We start from the raw sequence: 6,000 nt of genomic DNA, 5'->3' as shown, positions 1-6,000 counted from the left end.
AAGTGGGGTATTGCTGTGGAAGACCTGACCATGTTGTTTTGGGGAGGGCTGTGGAAGGATTTTAGAACTTTGGGCTAGAAAAGCCAGAGAGTATTCAAAGCTTGGTGAGCTGTTGTGAGAACTTGGAAGGTGAACCTTAAAACATGCAGAGGATGGAAGCTGACTCCCGAAGTTTCAGAGGGAAGAGAAGACTCTGTCAGGGCCATTTGATATTTTGAATATAGAATCTGTGGTTCTCGTTATCTGTGGCCAAAGATTCAGCCATGATTAACAAGAGACCAGCACCACTGCAGTGAAACCTTGGCTTTACTGGGACAACTGATGGCTGTTAGCTGGACCAGAGAAAATAGCAGGGCCTAAAAAGGGACCAGTATCACAGGAATGGAAACCCTAAGACACTGTGGCACAAAGAAAGGTCTTTAAAATAAGATTTCTTTAATTTTAATTATGTGTCTACGTGTGCATTTGTGTGTAGGTATGTGCGTGTGTGAGTGCAGGTAACTGTAGAACCCAGAAAGGGGGTTGAATCCCCTGGAGCTAGAATTATACAGGCAATTGTGAGTGCTCCAGCATGAGTGCTGGCAAATGAACTCAGGTCCTCCGCTAGAGCATCCATGCTACGAACTGTAAACCATCTCTCTAGCCCTCAGAAAAATTTAATACATGTTTCAGGAAGGGAATGAGGAAGTAGTTGCTTTTAAAACAGTGATTCTCAGTAAGAGGGAGGGAGGGGACAATTCTCTCCCCCAAGAGACATCCAAACTATTTGGCTGTTGCCCTACTGGGGTATTCCATGCTCTCTGGCAGGTAACAGATAAAGCTGATGCTCACACCAGACAATGCACAGGGTAAGCCATTACCTTGACAGAGTTGAGAGTGAGAAGTCTTGTTTAGACGATCATCACATGCAAGAGACCGACAGGCAGGCAGGCAGATAGTCAGAGAGTGAGAAACGGTTGAATGCATGTGTGCATACTGGCCACCTTCCTTGGGTTCACCCTTCGCTCATCAGGGCCCTGTTAGCCATTTTCTACCCACGGTCCCCTCTGGCCCTGGCACTCATGATCCTGTGTGGCAGCATGGTGTCTGCTGTTCCTTGCTGAAAACTGTCGATGCTGCACAGATTTTGTCACATGACCGGAAAGGAAAAATCCCCGAGTCTGGTCTGAGTCACAGAGTGCTTGCGTTACATCTGGGATGGCTCACGACCTCACGTGTCGGGGATGCAGGCTGCCTGGCTGGCCTGAGGTGCACAAAAAAGTTAGAGGTGGGAAGGTGACCCTTGAAGGTTCTAGGACTAAATATAATCCAAGACTCCTTGAATTTGTCACTCAAGGCAGCTTGGAGGGACAGAAAGTCACGACGGAAATCTGCCTCTTTGTCCCCCAGGTTTAGAGCAGTAAGAAACTGTTCAGCATGTAAGAGCACTTGCTGCTCTTCCAGAGGATCAAAGTTTGGTTCCCAGCACTCTCATCAGGTGGCTCACAACCACATAGAGCTCCAGTCCCAAGGGGACGGAACACCTCTTCTGCCTTCCCCAGGCACCTCCCCCACCCAGGTGACATATATTCACACAGACACATACACATAATAAAAACAACAGAAATAAATCTAGCCAGGTGTGGTAACATACACCTTTAATCCCAGCGCTGGGGAAAAAGAGGCAAATGGATCTCTGTAAGTTCAAGGCCAGCCTGGTCTAAATAGTGAGTTTCAGCCCATCCATTGCTACATTGAGAGACCCTGTCAACAAATAAATAAATAAATCTTTTTTAATGGGGTAAAAAAAAACCTCACCCTACGGATGGGCGTTCCCGGGGAAGGGTGTACCCTGCAGGACTCTCATAAGCATGGATGATGCCCACACTGTTGAAGGGTATGTGTTTACTGTTTTTGCCAGTTTACAAAGGAGGCAGTAGAGTGCAGAAGTAAACAGCTTAATCTTTGGCATTAGATGGGCCTGACTGTGAGGCACCCTCCCGTCCCTAGGCGGTGACCCTGGAGAGATGACTTGGTCATGTCTGTCACCTCCATGAGGTGAGAACAGACTTAGTACCTACTTCCCTGGGTTGGGCTGTAGGTTCATGGAAAGCATGGGAGCCTTGGTGTAGCTAGCACAGCGCCCAGTATAACTGAAATACGAGACAGGTATCAGGAAAGGATGCTGTGGCAGTACGGGAAGTCCAGTATCCTCCCAGAAGCTCCTCCGTCCAGGCAGGATGCTGGTGAGCCATGAAGCTCACATTCTCATAGCTCCTACCAGTGCTTCACACTGCAGCAAGCGCTTGAACTCTGTCGGCTCATCCTCTTGATGACCTCCTGCAATATTTTATTCCCCCACTTTATGGATGGGAGGGATCATGATACACAAGTTTACTCACAGGTATTCTGTTGTGAAAAGAGGAAAAGTTGTAACAAAGGCAAGTTGACTCCAGGGTCCCTGCCCCTAGTCACACACACATACACACACACACACACACACACACACACACACTGCCCCTGGATGCCTCCAGAAGCAGACAAAATGACAAGGAGCCTACCTACACCCTTTTCCTGCTCCCAAACACCTTCTCCATCCTTAATGGCAGAAACTGGTAAATGCCCAGCGGGGTCCAGTGTGAAATGATGCCTGCAAGACAAGATCTACAAGAGTCTGTGGAGAGCTGGGTTAAGGGATGCCTCATGGCGGTAGGAAGCAAATGAGGTTCAGAACTGAAAAACTGGGACTCCACCCTAGTACCTCCTTGGTGACAGAAGGCCTCTGAGCCCAGAGACATGCTTTCTCACAATTTTATTTTTTCTGTCTGAAACAAGGCTTAGACACAACATCTCTGCTAGCTCTACAGTGCTGGGCAGTCCTCGCAGGGAAAGGCCACTGCATGCTGGGAAAGGGGAGGAGTGAGTTCGTCGGAACCTATCCTGGTAAAAGAGCGCCATCTGGTGAGCATTCTGAGAACATTCCTAGCAGCTGCTCTTACCAGATCCTTGTAACCCAAGGAAGATGTTTCCACTCTCAGATATCAGATTTAAAACAGTAAAGGCAGTGGAAGCTGATGATGATGATAATACCTTCAATCCTTAAGCCCCCTGCCGCCAACACATCTTCCTACCAATCTGTTTCAAAATGGTAATGAGTTGTGAACAATGCAAAGAATAAATCTTAGCCATGGAATCCTTTATTCTGGACATGTCAATAAATCACAATGCCACCTCTACTTTTCCCCTTTCATTTTTGTTTCCTCGGAATTTGGATGGATGTTATTGTTATTGTTTTGAGGTAGGGTCCCACTATATACCCAAGGCTGGCTACAGTAGGCCAGGCTGCCCTCAAACTCAGAGAGATCTGCTGGTCTCTGCCTCCTGAGTGCTGGGATTAAAGTCATGCAACTCTATGTCGGACTTCTATGTTTACTTGTTTATCTGTTTATTGGTTTTGGTTTTTCGAGACCAAGTTTCTCTGTGTAACAGCCCTGGCTGACCTGGACTCTTTGTAGACCAAGCTGACCTTGGACTCAAAGAGATCCACCTGCCTCTGTCTCCTAATTGCTGGGATCAAAGGTGTGTGCCACCACCACCACCACCACCACCACCACCACCACACCCTGGCTACTTGCTTTTAATTATAAGCACACAACATGAGACTTTCCTCGAAGTGTGGTAAAGTTAGGGTGGCACTAACTCTAGGCATGATGTTGTACAGCTCTTGAGAGCTTACTCATCCTGAATAACTGAAATACTTGTTATTCACTGAATGTTGTCTGAGTTTTGATTACATGATTAGCCCTGTTGGGATTGCTTTAGTCTTACTTCATTTAGGCCCCTCCCCCAAGTAACCAGGTGAGCAGGGAAGGAACTGGAAGACTATACCACTCACTGTGTCAGCCCCTAAGACTCTGCCAACTTGAAAAGTCCACACTAATAGCATGTGTAATGTGAATTACACTTGGTAAACATGCCCTGATTAAAGCCATATGACCACCTCAGAAGAGAGAGGTTGTTCTCACAGTCAGGTGAGTCACATTTGTAGCTGCAGTTTGGACCTTAAATGTCCTTCAAAGGCCCACATATTAAAGGGTTGGGTCCCCAGCCTGTGGTATTGCTAGAAGGAAGGAGAACCTTCAAGATGTGGAGCCCTAAATTGGGTGGTGGTAGCACACCCCTTTAATCCCAGCACTCAGGAGGCAGAGGCCAGCAGATCTCTGTGAGTTCAAGGCCAGCCTGGTCTGCAGAACGAGTTCCAGGACAGCCAGGGCTACACAGAGGAACCCTGTCTCAAAAAAAAAAAAAAAGAAAAAAAAAAAGATATAGAGCCTTCGTGGGAAGGTTTAGGTAATGGGGAGAGGCAAGACTTCAAAGGGAATTGTGGGGCTCTGGTCTCTTGGTTTTTCTGCACCTGAGGTGGAGGACCCCCTTCCACACTGCGTGTTGCCGCCATGATGTGCCCCACTAAGGCTCAGGAGCTATCCTTCCTCTTGACAAGCTTGCTGTCTCGAAAGCTGACTACACAAGTTGCTGTGTGCCGAGCATTGTGCTAGCATCTAGAGGTGCACCTGACCAAGGTACTTGGGGGGGGGGGGGAGTTGTGCTTGTAAAACTGTCCATTTGGCGGGAAACAGAGATATGACTAAGTACGCCAAGGGTGAATGTACTGTGTGGAAGCATCTAGAAGCCAGAAGAGCTGACTTGCTCTAAGGGAAGAACTGTCCAAATGTCGATGCCCAGAGTGATGCTGCTCCAAGTGTCTGCATCCCTCATGAAAGCTACGTACTGCCCACAGACCTGTTTGTCCCCCATCTTCCCTTCCGACACCTCAGCTCCTTAACAGCATATGTGTCCTGATCACCTAATAACCAGTGCCCAGCAAAGAGCAGAACAATGGCTGCTAAGTAGATATTTAATCAGAAAAGGTCTCTAATTCATCTCTTTCTTTCTTCTAGTTCCTGAAGGGCCATCTAAGGACATGGGGATTCAGAGGCAGCCACCAGCCTAAACAAGCTAATGGCACTGACGCCTCACAGATGCAGTTCTGCACTGGCTCACCAGGCACAAGGTCAGTAAGGACAGTAAAGCTGACAACCGCCCTGAGCCAACACTCTGCTGACCTCCTGCTAAGGCCCTGTTGCATGAACCTTTCCTGGGGAGACATGACCAAAGGACTGCTCCCCCGAATAGGGTGTGTGCTGGTTAGGATTTTGTCAATTTGACATAAGCTCGAGTCATCTGGGAAGAGCGAATGTCGAATGAAGAAGTGCCTCTGTCATATTGCCTCTATCTTGACAATGACTGATGGGGGAGGTCCCAGTCCACTGTGGGCGGAGCCATCCCCTGGGCTGGTGGTCCTAGGTTGCATAAGAAAGCATGCTGAATAAGCCATGGCAGCATGCCAGTTCGCAGCACCCCTCCCTGGCCTCTGCTTCAGTTCCTGCCTCCAGGCTTTGGTTTCCGCTCCTACCCTGACTTCCTTCTATGATGGACTATGATCAGAGCAAGTAAACCAAAAAAACTCTTTCTCCCTCAAGTGCCTTTCCATCCTGATGTTTCTCGCAGCAGTAGAAAGCAAACTGGGACAAGAGCCCGTGGCAGGCCAAAGTAACGATTCTACCCAGCTCTGGCTTGGTGAGCTAACCAGTTTACCAGACTTACAGAGGCATGGGTTACCCCCAAAGTAGCTGCATTACTACAGGGGTTTCCTCATAGCTGGAGAGATGGAGTCACCTCCCCACCACCCCCTGCCTTCCACATTCTATATACCCCAGGGCCTCCTGAGAGCACATACAGCTGGGGCAGAATTAGATACGACTGGCGGAGAGACACAGGCACAGGAGTGGCTGAAACCTCAGGTGAGCGCCAATGGCCACCCCACCTGCGCCTTCTATAAGGTAGCAACAGCAGTACCCTGGCTGCTCTGATGACCATGCTGATGGCTGATTGTTCACAGGACAGTGCGCCACAAGAGCCCCTCTCAACATAATCTCATTGTGTCCTCACAACCACCTTCGG

This window comes from Peromyscus leucopus, chromosome 3 (genome assembly GCF_004664715.2).
Source record: "Peromyscus leucopus breed LL Stock chromosome 3, UCI_PerLeu_2.1, whole genome shotgun sequence".
In the NCBI taxonomy this organism is placed as follows: domain Eukaryota; kingdom Metazoa; phylum Chordata; class Mammalia; order Rodentia; family Cricetidae; genus Peromyscus; species Peromyscus leucopus.
Note: the sequence above shows the minus strand (reverse complement) of the source record.